Source organism: Aotus nancymaae, unplaced genomic scaffold, assembly GCF_030222135.1.
Source record: "Aotus nancymaae isolate 86718 unplaced genomic scaffold, 86718_ANA_hifiasm-v0.15.2.pri h1tg000006l, whole genome shotgun sequence".
Classification (NCBI taxonomy): domain Eukaryota; kingdom Metazoa; phylum Chordata; class Mammalia; order Primates; family Aotidae; genus Aotus; species Aotus nancymaae.
The window spans coordinates 38,833,709-38,850,809 of NW_026988417.1; the positions used below are offsets into that span (position 1 = coordinate 38,833,709).

At 46.0% G+C, this 17,101-nt stretch overlaps 1 protein-coding gene and 1 pseudogene across 2 annotated transcripts in view; one reads left to right on the top strand and one right to left on the bottom strand.

Annotated features, from left to right (window-relative positions):
• Positions 1-209: 209 nt before the first annotated feature.
• Positions 210-16,422, bottom strand: LOC105732683 (cytosolic acyl coenzyme A thioester hydrolase-like; annotated as a pseudogene).
• N4BP2 (NEDD4 binding protein 2) overlaps positions 15,650-17,101 on the top strand; it is a 99,159-nt gene continuing 97,707 nt past the window's right edge. For both annotated transcript variants that reach the window (XM_064366525.1, XM_064366514.1), the window contains exon 1: positions 15,650-15,831. The gene's annotated coding sequence lies outside the window, so the exon portion shown is untranslated. The remainder of the gene's footprint in view (positions 15,832-17,101) is intronic.

Genomic DNA, 17,101 nt, shown 5'->3' on the forward strand with positions numbered 1-17,101 from the left:
CAGCAGCTTTATTAGTGGTGCTGGGTTCTTCCCATACCTTGCAATGTGCTCAGAAGCATTCCCAAGGGTTTCCATGGAATGCCTCCTAGAGCCCGGGACAGCACTGTGTAGCACTGACGCTGGAATCATATAAATAAAGCTTTGATGTGTAGGTTTGTAGGGGAGAGTACAGGTTAACACTGATAGAAAACTTCAGACAACACCAGCTCTCAATGTGAATTGGGTTTTTGGCCAAGGAGGTAACTTCTAAGTGACTGGACACTGGCCCGTTGCCATGGCTTCTCAAGGCCCCAGCAGCAGGAGGAGGGCGTCTAGGGCTGAGGCTCCACGTGGCCCTGTCCCTTCACCTGCATCTGCAGATACCGCCCTTTGCCTTCCTCCAAGCCCTTCTCGTCCTCGGTCTTGGGCATGAGCTGGGGCACAGCAGCGACCTGCCCTCCTGGCTCAGCAACACATAGGTGAAGGCACTGGCGGCCTGGTAGGGCTTCTGAGAGCTGTCCACACCAGCGTCAGCGTCCACCGAGACCTTGATCTCCATGGACTTATTGCTTGTGAAGGTCATGCATCCTGAGATAGTGATGACGCAGCCTTTTCTGATCTTGTGAAAATTAATGGTGTTCACAGAAGCTGTGACGATGTTGGTCTTGCAGTGGCGTGCAGCCACAATCCTGGTGAGCTGGTCAATGAGCTTCATGGTCATGCCTCCATGCATGAAGCTGTACAGGGTACAGTCTGAAGGCTCCACCAGGTGGATCAAGCCGTAGCTGACAGCTCTGGGTTGAGGACTGGCTGATGTCCTCATTCTTCCACTTGGCCTCCATGCACTCCAGCTGCTGGGCTTCCTACTGCTTCCAGCCCTCCTCCTCCTGCTGCTGCTGGGAATACTCAACAGGAGGCACCTCGGGGACCTTGTCCGAGTTCTTCAGCGACAGGGGCAAATACCAGAGGGTGGCCTTATTGGCCAGTTTTTTTGCACCTGTGAGGATGTTTTCGGATATCATGTTGACCTGCAACTCCACAGAGTGCTTGGAGGTGTATGTAGGTGATCTCCAAGCTGACATGGGCCACCTCACTGATGTACTTGGGCGACAGGAAGTCGGTGTGCCCAACCCGAGCCAGCATGGCCACACAGCTGGGTGCTGATGATGGCACCCGCCTCCTTAATCAACTTCAGGACGGTCCCCCCGTGGACATTGCCGGCCACGTTGGCATCATTTGGCTGCATGATCCGGAAGATCTGGATGGCGGATGGTGTCTTGAAGTCTGGGCCCGACCATGCTGGCAGCTGGAGAGGGGGGTGGCGGTGGTGGCAGGTGACTGGCTGCAGGAGGGTGCAGGTGTCTGGCCGGCCCGGTGCAGAATTGAGTTTTAGTTTCGAGAAAATTAAAGTTTTGGTTGTTAAAATGATTGAAGTTTTGGCTAACTTCAATTTTAAAATTCACCAATAATAAAACTATTATTTATCAATAAGAAGAAATGAGTTAGAAAATATTCAATCCCTTCAATTCAGCTGGGGAATAAACTATGTTTTTTTTTTGAGATGGAGTCTCGCTTTGTCGCTCAGGCTGGAGTGCATTGAGTGGCGTGATCTCGGCTCACTGCAATCTCCGCCTCCCAGGTTCATGCGATTCTCCGGCCTAAGCCTCCCGAGTAGCTAGGACTACATGTGCATGCCACCATGCCTGGCTAATTTTTTGTATTTTTAGTAGAGATGAAGTTTCACCGTGTTAGCCAGGATGGTCTCCATGTCCTGACCTTGTGATCTGCCCACCTCGGCTTCCCAACGTGCTGGGATTATAGGCATGAGCCACCACGCCCAGCCCTAAACTATTATTTTTTGAACATCTGACACATATCAAGCATTTACTTAGGTATCTGGATCCATATTGCAATTTAATTCTTTCAACTGTCCTGTCTGGGCATAGTGTCTCAGGCCTGTAATCCCAGCATTTTGGGAGGCTGATGGGGGAGGATCGCTTGAGCCCAGGAGTTCATAGACCAGCCTGGGCAACACAGTGAGACTGCCATCTCTAAAGAAAATGAAACAAAACCAAACCAGTCCTTTTTTTTCTTTTTTCTTTTTTTGAGACAGGCTCTCACTCTGTCACCCAGGCTGGAGTAGAGTGGAGCCATCTCGGCTCACAGCAACCTCTGCCTCCCTGGTTAAAGCAATTCTCCTGCCTCAGTCTCCCGAGCAGCTGGGATTACAGGCCCATGCCACCACACTGGCTGAAAACTAGTCCTTTAAATTTAGCGTCCTGGCTGGGCACGATGGCTCATGCCTGCAATCCCAGCATTTTGGGAGGCTGAGGCAGGTGGATCACTTGAACTCAGGAGTTTGATACAGGCGTGAGCAACATGCCAAACCCCATCTCTACCAAAACTACAAAAATTAGCCGGGGATGGTGGCATGTGTCTGTAGTCAACAGCTACCTGGGAGGCTGAGGTGGGATGATCACTTGACTTTGAGAGGCAGAAGTTTAGTGAGCTGAGATAATGTCACTGCACTCCAGCCTGGGCAAAACAGTGAGATCCTTTCTACAAAAAAAAAAAGAGAGAGAAAAAAATTAGTATCCTTATCCTCACTTTAGAATTAAAGAAACTGAGGCTGGGAGCAGTTAAGTAACTTTGCAGAGATCATACATTAATGGGATGGCAGCACTAAAAATACGAACCTTCCAATTCACCATACTGCTTCTCTTAGTAAAAGTAAGTGATGATACTTTGTATCTGTCTTGTTTCACATAAATTATAATAAAGCTCCTTAAGGACGGGGCCATGTCTTAAATTTTTACAATATCCCTAATGAATTTTCAAGAAATACTGCTTGAATGGTATGGTTGGTCCCTGGTATTTAAATAATGTTATTTAATTTTTTTTTTTTTTTTTTTTTTTGAGACGGAGTCTCGCTCTTGTTACCCAGGCTGGAGTGCAATGGCGCGATCTCGGCTCACCGCAACCTCCGCCTCCTGGGTTCAGGCAATTCTCCTGCCTCAGCCTCCTGAGTAGCTGGGATTACAGGCACGCGCCACCGTGCCCAGCTAATTTTTTTGTATTAGTAGAGACGGGGTTTCACAATGTTGACCAGGATGGTCTCGATCTCTTGACCTCGTGATCCACCCGCCTCGGCCTCCCAAAGTGTTATTTAATTTTTAAATGGTACTTCAATGATAGAAATAAATTACACTTTTCTAACCTTAGTATTTATAATGCAATTACTCTGACTTATATCGGAGACCATTTTGTCATTCATCTTACATAAAAAATTATGTAAACAGGCCGGATGCAGTGGCTCACGTCTGTAATCCCAACACTTTGGGAAGCTGCAGCAGGCGGACTGATTGAGCTCAGGAGTTTGAGACCAGCCTAGGCAGCATGGCAAAACCCTGTTTCTACAAAAAATATAATTATTAGCCGAACACAGTGGCACATACCTGTGATCCCACCTACTGGGAGGCTGAGGTAGGAGGATCACCTGAGCCCAGGGAGTTCGAGGCTGCAGTTAGCTATTATCATGCCACTGCACTCCAGCCTGGGTGACAGAGTGAGACCCTGTCTCAAAAAAAACAAAACAAAACAAAAAATAAAGCATAAAATATATGTAGCTTTTTTTTTTTTTTTGCTGTCATTCTGCCATATTTGGAATGTACATTATGATACCATGCTCATATACAACATATTAAATGTATTTAACTTCATTTGCAGGCTATTTAACTCTAGGAGTTGCTTTATGAATACCATTCTGGGACTTTGAGGATTTTCCTAAGTACTTTCTGTCTGTTCAGTACTGGGAATACTAATAATAAATAAATAGTAAAAGGATAGTACTATCTATAGTGTTGAAAACACTGACAGAGAAATGGACTTTGTCTTTGGAAAGGTATTAGCCTCAAAGGGTTAAGTAGTCCTAGAACCTGAAAACATATTTTTTTCTTTTTTCTTTTTTCTTTTTTGAGTCTTGCAGAATTAGGCAGAATGGAAACCCATATTTGAATGTACCAAAATAGTTATCAGCCAAGGACTCTTCACCCTGGGACTGGTACTCTTGCCCTGGCCCTAGTGCCTTTCCTTTCATAATACAAACCAGACCAAACCAAACAAAAGTGTCTCACACTCCTCAAACTCCATCCTAATTAGCAACATTCAGAATTTATGTTTCAGGCAGGCCATCACCAAACACTGAAAAGTCTAAGTTCTTAGGCAGGGACTGAGAGGAAAGTCTAGTGGGTGGAATGTGTTACTTGGCCCCAGACCCAGCTCATATTTTCCATAAGCAAACACCACCTTAGCTTAAGGTGAATGTCTTTAAGAACACCTCTGGAGCTGCCCTCCCTCAGCTAAGGAAAGTTTTTTTGAAAAGTATAATCCAGTTTTGAGAACCTAAATAATTGCATTACGAAGAACTTTACATTTCCTTTTAACAAGCATTTACAGAAAACCTTTTATGAGGTTGGGCGCAGTGGCTCACACCTGTGATCATACCACTTTGGGAGGCCAAGGCATGGGGATCAGTTGGGGCCAGGAGTTCAAGACCAGTCTAGCCAACATGGTGAAACCCCATCTTAGGAGGCTGAGGCAGGAGAATCGCTTGACCCAGGAAGGGGAGGTTGCAATGAGCCGAGATCACACCACTGCACTGTTTGCAACATAGCGAGACTCTGTCACAAACAAACAAAAACAAGACAGAAAACCTGCTATGATAGATTTCTTTGAATGTAACTATCAAGGAACAACTCAAGTTAGCTTAGGCCAAGAAAGGAGAGATTTATTGTAAGAATATAGGGATGTTTCGAAGAAACCAAGGAGAGAGATGTAGCTGGTCCCAGGAAAGAACAGAAACAAGTTGTTGAGAGCACAGACATTATTTTCTCTCCACCTCTCCAATATCTCTTCTCTGCTTATTTCTTCTCGCTAGAGTAGCTAGCTTCCTCTGCTACCCTGGCCCAACGTAGAATATAGCTGCCTCCAACTCCTGAGTTAATCTCATACACACTCAGCAGCACAAAGAAACTGAGAAAGCCTAGGTGACAAAGAAACTGAGAATCCCAAATCTTTTATATTTTTACTTAAATGCTATTTATTTTTACACAGCAAATAGATTTTTTTTTTAAGAGACAGGGTCTTGCCCTGTTGCCCAGGCTGGAGTGCAGTGAAGCAATGATAGCTCAAGCCATCCTCTCACCTCAGCCTCCTAAGTAGCTGGGACTATAGGCACCCACCACCATGCCCAGCTAATTAAATTTTTTTTGAGGCGGGGCACGGTGGCTTATGCTTGTAATCCCAGCACTTTGGGAGGCCGAGGCAGGCAGACCACTTGTGGTCAGGAGTTCAAGACCACTGGTAGGTATGGTGAAACCCTATCTTTACTAAAAATACCCAAATTAGCTGGGCGTGGTGGTGCATGCTTGTAATTCCAGCTGCTCGGAAGGCTGAGGCAGAAGAATCACTTGAACACAGGAGGCAAATGTTGCAGTGAGCCAAGATTGCGCCACTGCACTCCAGCCTGGGAGACAGACCAAGATTCTGTCTCCAAAAAAAAAAGAAAAAATTATTGTTATTTATTTATTTTTTTTAGAGGTAAGAGCTTGCTATGTTGACCAGGCTGGTCTTGAACTCCTGGCCTAAATTGATCCTCCTGCTTCTGCCTTTCAAAGCACTGGGATTTTAGGCATGAACCATGTGCCCAGTACAAAGAGATCTTTTTGATTTAAAATTGGTACATTAGGCTGGGCATAGTGGCTCACACCTGTTAATCCCAGCACTTTGGGAGTCTGAGGCTGGCAGATCACCTAGGGTCAGGAGTTCAAGACCAGCCTGGCCAACATGGTGAAACTCTGTCTCTACTAAAAATACCAAAATTAGACAGGCATGGTGGTGCGCACCTGTAAACTCAGCTACTCAGGAGACTGAGGCAGGAGAATCACTTGAACCTGGGAGGTGGAGGCTGCAGTGAGACGAGACTGCACTAATGCACTCTAGCCTAGGTGACAAAGTAAGACTCTGTCTCAAATTTTAAAAAAGTTAAAAAAAAATTGGGGCCTGGTGCCATGGCTCATGCCTGTAATTCCAGCACTTTGGGAGGCTGAGGCAGGCAGATCACCTTAGGTCAGGAGTTCAAGACCAGCCTGGCCAACACAGCTTAATCCCAGCTACTTGGGAGGCTGAGGCAGGAGAATCTCTTGAACTGGGAGGTGGAGGTTGCAGTGAGTGGAGATCTGTCATTGCACTCCAGCCTGGGCGACAAAGCGAGACTCTGTCTCAAAAAAAAAAAAAAAAAATTGGTACATTAGCCTGGCATGGTGGTGTGCGTTTGCAGTCCCAGCTACTTGGGAGGCCGAGGCCAGAGGATTGCTTGGGAGTCAGGCTGCAGTGAGCTGTTGTTGTCCCACTGCATTCCAGTCTGGGCAATAGAGCAAAATCCTGTCTAGAAAAATAAATAAATAAATAAAATTGGTACAGTGAAAAGTCTTTTCATCCTCTATCCTCTAGCCACTGTTTGCTTTCTCAAAAGCAATTAATGAAGCAGTTTGTTCTATCTTCTTCCAGAGATATTCTATGTATATGTGAGGAAATCCATCCATCCAACAAAAAACAAAAAAAAGGAAAAAAAATCCATCCATCATCATATCTATCTATCTATCTGTCTATCTATCTATCTATCTATCTATCATCTATCTATCTATATCTATCTTTTTCTCCTCCCTCCATTTTTTTTACACTAATGGCAGCATACCATACACACATTTTTCACTGAGCACTATATCCCGGAGATGGTGCAGTATGAACATTTAGAGAGTGCCATCATTCTTTTCTGTTGCGGCATTCTGCTGTTTTTGTGTAACATACTGCTTTTAACCAGTTCCCTGTTGGTGGGCATTTAGGTTTTCCCCCATCTTTTGCTATGTTACAAACAATGCTGCATATATGTAATTTAAAACCATGCTTAAGAGTAATTCGTATTTCTTTTTCTGTGAATTTTTTAAATAATGTGTCCATTTTTAAAATAGTGGGTTGTGTCTTTTCCTTATTGATTTCTACATGTTTGTATATGAGAGAAATCAGCCCTTTGTCTCTGATGTGAATTGCATTTTCTTGTTATTTGTATTTTGGTTTTACTAATGGTCTTTGTCCCAATTCAAAAATTTCCCAGGAAGAGACTAATTGGATTAAAACACCCACTCTTGGTTAATTAACTGTGGTCAAGGGAGTAGAGTGATCTTTCAAAACCCTGGAGTCTCGTCCTGTAGAATTGGGGAGAGGGGTACAACTGACAGGGAAATTGTAAGCTAGGAAGTTACCCTAAAAGAAGTTTCGTACATTTCTTTCTTTCTTTCTTTTTTTTTTTTTTTTGAGATGGAGTCTTGCTCTGTCGCTAGGCTGGAGTGCAGTGACGCCATCTCAGCTCACTGCAACCTCTACATCCTGGGTTCGAGCGATTCTTCCGCCTCAGCCTCCTGAGTAGCTGGGACCATAGGTCTGTGCCCCCATGCCTGGCTAATTTTTTGTATTTTAAGTAGAGACAGGGTTTCATCATGTTGGCCGGGATGGTCTCGATCTCTTGACCTCGTGATCTGCCCGCCTCAGCCTCTGAAAGTGCTGGGATTATAGGAGTGAGCCACTGCACCTGGCCAGTTTAGTACATTTCAATGTGTACAGGAATGTTTTCTTTTCTTTTTTTCTTTTTTTTCTTTTTTTAACAAGAGTTTCGCTCTTGTTACCCAGGCTGGAGTGCAATGGCACGATCTCGGCTCACCGCAACCTCCGCCTCCTGGGTTCAAGCAATTCTCCTGCCTCAGCCTCCTGAGTAGCTGAGACTACAGGCGTGCGCCACCATGCCCAGCTAATTTAGTATTTTTTAGTAAAGACGGGGTTTCACCTTGTTGACCAGGATGGTCTCGATCTCTTGACCTCGTGATCCACCTGCCTTGGCCTCCCAAAGTGCTGGGATTATAGGCGTGAACCACGATGCCCGGCCCCAGGAATGTTTTCTAGTTACTGTGGATACATAGTTTGTCTAGGGGAAGAGAGTTCACAGTTTTAGCATAGAGACCAACAAATAATCACCACTGCAGTTAAGAAAGGTATATATACATTTCTGTGGGCGTATAAGAAATCGTTCTACGGCCAATGTGGGAGGATTATTTGAGCCCAGGAGTTCGAGACCAGCTTGGCTAAGATGGTGAAACCCTGTCTCCATGAAAATACAAAAAAATTAGCCAGGTATGGTGGCACATACCTGTAATGCCAGCTACTTAGGAGGTTGAGGCAGAATTGCTTGAACCTGGGAGGCAGAAGTTGCAGTGAGCTGAGATCATGCCACTGCCCTCAAGCCTGGGTGAGTCTCAAAAAAAGAAACTGTTCTATTTGGGGCATCTGGGAAAACTTTACAGGATAAGAAGGCATTTGGGTTGGGTTGTAAAACACAAATGAAAGTGAATGACTAGGTTAGCCAATGGTTCAACATCACTGGAAAGGATGTACTGTGAGGTGTATGATTGTCTCAAATAGAGGAGTAATATAACTGACAGAAAGACGTTAGCAGGGATGGTTACAGGATCTAGTTTCCTTATTGGCAAGTGATATGAAAACTTGGCTGGGAGTGGTGGCTCAAGCCTATAATCCCAGCACTTTGGGAGGCTGAGGTGGATCACCTGTGGTAAGGAGTTCGAGACCAGCTTGACTAACACGGTGAAACCCCTTCTTTACTAAAAATACAAAAATTAGCCAGGCTTAGTGGCAGGTGCCTGTAATCCAGCTACTGAGGAGGCTGAGGCAGGAGAATCGCTTGAACCTGGAAGGTGGAGGTTCCAGTGGGCCGAGATCTTGCCATTGCACTCCAGCCTGGGCTACAGAGCAAGACTATGTCTCAAAAAAAAAAAAAAAAAAAAAAGTATAGTTACATGAAGCTGGAGCTCCCACAACATGCTTACAGACAGAGGTATGGCTTCCTGTAAAGTTTCTCACAAAGACACAGAATTGTTGCTATCATACTCAAAGAAGGAGGATTATCCCGGGAGTGAGGAAGCTAACCTTGGCATTATCTAGATTTTTTTCTTTTTTTAATACTGTCTTTGCCAATCCCACCTCCACCCTTTCTTGTTGAGTTTGGAGATTCTGCCTCATGCCTGCCCATTCACTTACAGAGAAATTGGGTAAAACAAAGGTCTATTTCTCAAGCACATTTCTCAGGAGACCTACATTTCAGGGTTATTTGAGGTCATTTCTGCAGGAGTGGCAGCATTTGGAAGCAGAAGGTGAGGGGGATTTTGATTTTATCTTCAAACATGTAGACAAGTATTTCCTCCACAATGTGATATAAAATCATATGTCATGGGATACTCTCTATAAATAGAGGATTTGTGGTCAAGTAAGTTTGGAAATATTTACTACTATATCCTTTTCTTAGAGTTCATAGGCACAATGGCATATTAATAAATTCTCTGAGAATTTATTCAAAGAAAAAGCACAGAGTGCAATGAGAAGCCCTCCGGTTTCAAAGCAATACGAACTATTTATCCCTATTGAGAAAAGCTAGTAGAAATTAGAGGAGCTGTGAAATTTGTGAGAGGAGAGAGACACAATAAAATTTGATTTTTCTTTTCCTTTTTTTCTTTTTTTTAAAAAGACTGGGTTTCGGGGCCGGGCGTAGTGGCTCACACCTGTAATTCCAGCACTTTGGGAGGCGGAGTCGGGTGGATCACGAGGTCAAGAGATTGAGACCATCCTGGTCAACATGGTGAAACCCCGTCTCTACTAAAAATACAAAAATTAGCTGGGCATGGTGGCGCATGCCTGTAGTCCCAGCTACTCAGGAGGCTAAGGCAGGAGAATTGCTTGAACCCAGGAGGCAGAGGTTGCAGTGAGCCAAGATTGCGCCACTGCACTCCAGCCTGGGTAACAAGAGCGAAACTCCGCCTCATAAAAAAAAAAAGATAGGGTTTCATCATGTTGGCCAGGCTGGTCTTGAACTCCTGACCTCAGGTGATCCTCCTGCCTCAGCCTCCCAAAGTGCTGAGATTACAGGTGTGAACCATCACACCCGGACCCAGATATGATTTTTCATAAAGTTTTCACTCAGACTGGAATGCCACTGTCTTTTATTCTTAGAAGTTATATATATATTTTTTCTTTTCCTTCTTCTTGGAGACAGTGTCTCATTCTGTTGCCCAGGCTGGAGTGCAGTGGTGCAATCTAGGCTCATTGCAGCCTCCACCTCCCAGACCCAGGTGATCCTCCCACCTCAGCCTCCCACCTCAGTCTCCCAAGGAGCAGGGACTACAGGATGTGCCACCATGCCCAGCTAATTTTTGCATCTGTTGTAGAGATAGAGTTTCACCACGTTGTCCAGGTTGCAAAAATTATCTTCTTTTGGTTGGTTTTCTTAGTACCCTATTCCTTCCTTTAGGATATTTGTTTCCATATTTTAACAGTCTATGCTTGCCTTTTTTTTTTCTTCTTTTTTTTTTTTTGAGATAGGGTCTCACTCTGTTGTCTAGGCTGGAGTGCAGTGGCATGATCTCAGCTCATTGCAACCTCTGCCTCCTGGGCTCAAGTGATCCTCCCACCTGAGCCTCCCAAGTAGCTGGGACTGTAGGTCCATACCACCACACCTGGCTAAATTTTTTTATTTTAAAATTTTATTTATTTGTTTTTTACTTTGGTTAAATTTTTTATTTGTTGTAGAGATAGAGTTTCCCCATGTTGTCCAGGATGGTGCCTTTTATAGATAAATAACTGCACCAAGAAAATTACATTTTCAGCTGAGTGTGGTGGCCGAAATCCACTCACGCCTGTAATCCCAGCACTTTGGGAGGCTGAGGTGGGCAAATCACCTGGAGGTCTGGAGTTTGAGACCAGCCTGACCAACATGGAGAAACCTCATCTCTACTAAAAATACAAAATTAGCCAGGCAAACGTGGTGCATGCTTGTAATCTCAGCTGCTCGGGAGGCTCAGGCAGGAGAATCACTTGAACCCAGGAGGTGGAGGCTGTGGGCTGTGGGCTGTGGTGAGCCAAGATCACAGCATTGAAGTCTTGTTGCCCAGGCAACAAGTGAAACTTCATCTAAAAAAAAAAAAAAAGAAAATTACATTTTCTCCATGATTGAGTCCACTAATATCTGTAAGTAATAACTACTGTTTATTAAGCCTCTACTTTTATGTATATTCATTATTTTAATTAATCAGAAAGTAGTTTTTATAAATGCCATGAGAGATGAGAAAACTGAGTATTTGAGAGTTTAAGTAGTTTTCTCAGGGACAGAGCTTGAAGCGCCTTAGGTTGAGTGTGGTAAAGAAATCTTACATAAAGATGTTGATATTTATTTACTTATTTACTTTAGATAATGGCAATATTATCTACTATTTTGTTTCCACCAAATTTAAAATTGAAAAACACAAGAGTTCCAGCATACGTTGGTCCTACTTTCTTTTAGTAAAGTTCTTGCAACAATACTATTTTTTTTTTTTTGAGATGGAGTCTTGCTTTGTCACCTAGGCTGGAGTGTAATGGCAGATCTTGGCTCACAGCAACCTCCGCCTGCCGGGTTCAAGCCATTCTCCTGTCTCAGGCTTGTGAGAAGAAGCTGGGACTACAGGCACACGTCACCATACCTAGCTAATTTTTTTATTTTTAGTAGAGACAGAGTTTCACCATGTTGGCGGGGCTGGTCTGGACCTCCTGACCTCATGATCTGCCTGCCTCGGCCTCCCAAAGTGTTGGGATTACAGGTGTGAGTCACTGCACCCGCACAACAATACCATTCTTTTTTTTTTTTTTTTTGATACGGAGTTTCACTCTTTGCCCAAGCTGGAGTGCAATGGCGCAATCTCAGCTCACTGCAACTTCCACCTCCCAGGTTCAAGCGATTCTCCTGCCTCAGCTTCCGGAGTAGCTGGGATTACAGGCATGCATCACCATGCCCTCCCAAAGTGCTGGGATTACAGGTGTGAGCCACCAGGCTGGGCCTAACAAGACTATTCTTAGTTGGGAATGAAAACAATATATCAGTTATTGTGTACAAGAGGAAAAAATCGTGACACAGATTTTCTTGATTTGACATATATTTTGTCATAGAGTGATGCTCACTTATTCTTTCACTCAGTAAACATCCATGGAATGTTTATATTGTAAAAGGCTGGGAGTTTGGCAATGAGGAATACAAGGCTGAATGGGAAACTTCAAGGAATTGATGATCTAGTAAGGGAGATTATAAACATGTGAATAATTAAGCAGAATGCTTTAAGTCATAATCAAAGTATATGAATACAAAGGTGGCATAGATTATTAGTATTTTTGGTTGGAAGGAAATCATACTTATGTTCTAAACATAAACATAGACAATCATGTTTAGAATTTAGCTGTTAAATAGACCAAAGGTGGCCTTAGGTAAACCTAAAAGGTTTACTTTTGACAACTTGGCAATTTTCTTTTTTACAAAAATACAAGACATTTTCCAAAATATAAACTTTAGTCTTTCCTTAAAGGTCAGTTTTTAATCTAAAATGCCAGGATTCACTTTAAAGTATTAAGTAGTAGGCATTTTACCATTCCTCAGATTTGTCTGGCACTTTAGAGAATTCAATATTGTCACATAATTCTAACATGACCAATTGTAATAAAACCAATTGGAAAATTGAAGAGAGGAGAGTGTGAGCAGGAGTGGCACCCACAAGAGAGTTAATAATTCTTTTTTTTTTTTTTTGAGATGGAGTTTCACTCTTGTAGCCCAGGCTGGAGTGCAATGGCACAATCTCCGCTCACTGCAACCTCCGCCTCCTGGGGTTCAAGGAATTCTCTTTTGCCTCAGCCTCCCAAGTAGGTGAGATTACAGGGGTGCCCCACCACACCCAGGTAAATTATGTATTTTTAGTAGAGATGAGGTGTCTCCATGTTGGTCAGTCTGGTCTTGAACTCCTGACCTGAGGCGATCCGCCAGCCTCTGCCTTCCAAAGTGCTGGGATTACAGGCATGAACCATGGAGCCCAGCCCTAATTCTTAAATGTCTCCTTTTAAGTTTAAAGAGACTCAGCTGGGCGGGGTGGATCACACCTGTAATCCCAGCACTTTGGGAGGCCGAGGCAGGAGTATCACCTGAGGTCAGGAGTTCGACACTAGCCAGGACAACAAGAAGAAACCCTGCTTCTACTAAGAATACAAAAATTAGCCGGGTGTGGTGGCAGGAGCCTGCAATCCGAGCTATCTGGGAAGCTGAGGCACGAGAATTGCCTGAATCTGGGAGGCGTAGGTTGAAGTGAGCTGAGTCGTGCCACTGCATGCCAGTCTGGGCAACAGAGAGACTCTGTAACTGGGGGAAAAAAAAAAAATTTTAAAGAGGCATGATCTCCAATGAGAATGAGAATGATAAACAATACCTTTATCTCAGGTACTGATCTAATGCTGATTGATGCTTCACTCTTTAAAAGATGTGTTGTACTTTTCCCATTGGCTTAGAATTTGAACCAATAAGAAAGGAGGAAATCTTTATAAATATTCATAACCAAAGGCTGGCACTGTGAATGTTGAGTGAAGATTGCTTTGTTCTTCATTTGAGTCTCACTTTCAGAACTTTATGGTATTGATGTTCTTATTGCCATAGTAAGCAAACTTTAAAAACATTCAGCTCGGGTGTTGTCTTTGTGGCTTAAAATATATATTTTCCAACGTTAAGAAGACTTTATTTCTTATTGTTCTGACTTAAGATATGATGAATCCTTAACAGATGTTCAAAGGAAAATAATTTAAATGCCAGTTTTTATCATGATGAACATATTTCAAAAACAAGATATTAATTTCCTAGACTTCTTTGAAGTTGATAATTACCAGGGTTCTTTCATTTCTACAATGGCATATATTACAGTTTTTAGTCTCTTATAATGGCTGTTTAGAGGCAGAGTTAACGTTAGGTTCTCAGCAACAACTATTTATCTCTTGAGATTCTGGGTTATTACAATTTTTTTTGTTTTTGAAAATTTTAAAAGCATTAACGGTTTTTTGTATAGCGATTTTTTTTAAAAAAAATCAAGATGAAGTCAGTGATTTCTTAACATTGGGACTCAAGACCTCTATAAATACAAAATTCATAGAAAAGGAAAAAATTCCCTTATGTATTTTTCTATGTGGATGGTTTCATCAGAAAATGTACCATCTTGAGGTCTCTCCTTACATATTACTAGTTTCTTGAAAAACCACTAGAATGTTCTTATTGTGAGTAAGTGTTCCAATTAGATCTAAACGACAAAAACTATTTGCACTTGCCCCAAATTTACACTCTGTTTAAAGCAACTGCGTAACCACCATCAACGTCTCTTCGATGCAAAGGGACACTTTGTCATGAGGTTATTTCCTTTCTCAATTCTGGAAAAAAAACCCACTGAAAGTGGAATGAAAAGTAATTGCAAAGGGAAGGGGACAGAGGAAAGGAAAAAAACAGGCACCACCACCACCCAGCAAGCACAGGTGAAAAATTTACGTATCCCACTAGCAAGCACAGGTGAAAAATTTGCGTATCCTGAAAACACTGAACATTTCACATCAGAATCCAGAACAAATAAACCAGGGAAAGCAGAGTTCAGAGAAAAAAAAAAAATGGTGCAGGGTTGGGGGACGGACTCATACTAAGCGGTCGCAAGAGGGAAGAGTACGTCTTTGCTTTTTCTTGGCACCCGAAAACTCAAGCTTGATCTGGGGGCGAAGACCAGCGGCTCCGGTTCCACCGGCAAAGGCATACACATTTTTGAGCTTCCGCCTCCGAGCTCAGACCGCACGCTGGCAGTGCCAAGGAAAGTGGGCACCACGGCCGGCTCTCGGCTGGGGTTGGGCGGCCTCCCTCCGCCCTGTGGCCGCCGCCAGCCCCTTTGTCTCCCCGTGGGGTTCCAAGGCGGCCGCGCAGAGGCCGCCGCGCTCCCGGAAGACCCCCGCGGGAGGGCCGCGCACGAGTAGGCGAGTTCCCGTGCCCGCCGCAGCCCGGCCCTGCCCCAGGCGTCCACAGCCTGTCAGGCAATGCTGAGGCCGCTCGCTCGTCGCGCCGTCCCTCCCAACTTGCAGCCCGGACCCCGGGCGCAGCAGGGCCCGCCTCAGCTCTGCTTTCCTCCCTCCCCTCGCCCCAAGAGGCCCACCTTGTGTTTGTTTTATTTTGGGGGGCTCGGGAGAGTGCCGAGAGCTAGAAACAGCTGTGGTTTACCGCTTATTTTGGCAAAAATTCCGGGCCTCTTGTTGCAATGTTTCCCAGCGCGAAACAGCTCCCGCCTTCCCTCCCCGCAGAACCCGACACACGAAGAGGGGCTTGCTCCTCCAGGGACCCCCTGACAGGAGAAGTGGGACCCACAGTCAGCTCTCGCGCGAGCCCTGGGGGTGGGCGGCCGGAAGCCACCGAACCGGCGGGGCAGGACTTGCTCTCCTGAAGGAGCGGGAGAGGTGAGAGCGCCCGCGGGCTCAGGTCCCCCGGGCCGCCGCCCCGAGGCGGGGCTCGGGGACGAAGCAGAGGTCGTGGCGAACAGCCGGCGGGCTCGGGAGGGAGGGGCAGCGGTCCACCTGGGAGACGTGGCAGCCATTGCCGGCGCCTCGAGACCCCTCCCCACCCGGCCGCCCACCCGCCCTCTCGCGGCGGGCTCCTGCGCGGCTGCTCTTCCCTGGCCGGACGGAGAGCGGCAGTGTCTCCCCGCCGGGCGCGCTCGCCGCGTCTCCCCCCGCGGCCGCAGCTGCTCGCTAGCCCTGCGCGGCGCCGGAGAGCACAGTGGCGCCGGCGGGAAAGGGTTGCGGACCCGCGGCGCCGCGTTGTGCTCTCGACGACGCGGCCCCGGCTTCGACGCCCTCGGCCCGCTGCAGGAGCAGGTAAAGGCGGCGGGTGGGAGGCAGGGCAGCGGGTCAGAGGTGAGGGCCTTGGAGGGAAGGGGCCCCGGGGCGCCGAGCCGAAGCAGAGGGCCTGAGGCAGCGGCGGGCGGCGCGGCGAGCGAATCCCCAAGCCCTGAACGTGGGGCCCGGTGCGGGTCGCCTCCGGTCCGACTCGCGGGCCCGGCCGCCCGGACGGAAGGGAAGTGAGGCGTCGGCGAGAGGCGGGCCCTGGCGCGCAGCCCGAGGCCGGGCGAAGGCGGGGGCCGCGGTCGCTTCCTCGGCCTCCGAGTGCCTGGCGGGCCTCCAGGCCCCAGACACACCCCTCTTGCCCCCCGAGGTTCCTTTCGGATCTGTTCCCGCCGGGACCTGACCTTGCGCGCCTCTAGTAGCCTTCGGTGTTTCCCAGGCAGAGCCTTCTGGGAACTTCGGGCCACCTTCCTGAGTACACAGTCCTAGCAGAGCCGTTTATTTACTCCCTTCAAGTCCAGACACACCGCCACTCACAGGTTCGGATTTTGGAGACTGCGAGGAGACCTTCCCCTCCCGGGATTTGTGCGTCTTTGACCCTCGTCCCGCCTCCCCTGTCCCCATCCGCAACTTTGACCCTCACTGGGACCCTTCTAGAGCCCCGCTCTCATCGGGACCCTCTCCGAGCCGTCCCGTTGGAAATTCATCATCAATAGAGTGAGTCATTTTAGCGGGGGCACAGTTTATCCCTCATGCACTTTTGGTTAAAATACTTTTTTCCCCTCAGAAAGAGATCTAGAGTAATGGAATGTAGATGACAGGTCAGTGTCAGTGTTGGCTTCAAAGGCTCTTACTTTCGGCGGCAGTCTTTGGAACTAGGATCTGATATTAGTGGCACGGACAGGTTTGTACACATTCTCGCCATGCAGTGGTTGTAATGTCTCCATAGCACAGTTCTGGCTTGAAGGCAGGATTGGCTGCTTTTTCTACTCGACATCTTTGAGCCAATCAGCAAGGGCTGCTTGCCTGGAGACTGGTTAACTCAATAAAGGTGGCGATTGGTTGAGCTCCTGGAAGAAAATCCTGGAGATGAACCTAGCCTCTCAGAAAACAATGACTGATTTGCAGCTGTATTAAAAAAATGTTTTCTTTTAATCCCAACATCAGCCTTTCCACTCCATTTTTATTCCAGTGTTTTTCTTTCAAACACTAGCTGTCATTTGTAACTCGTTTTAACTCTCATCCTTTAATTTTAACTGTAAGACTTCTTACTCGCTTTAGGAAACGTAAACATCGTGCGTTC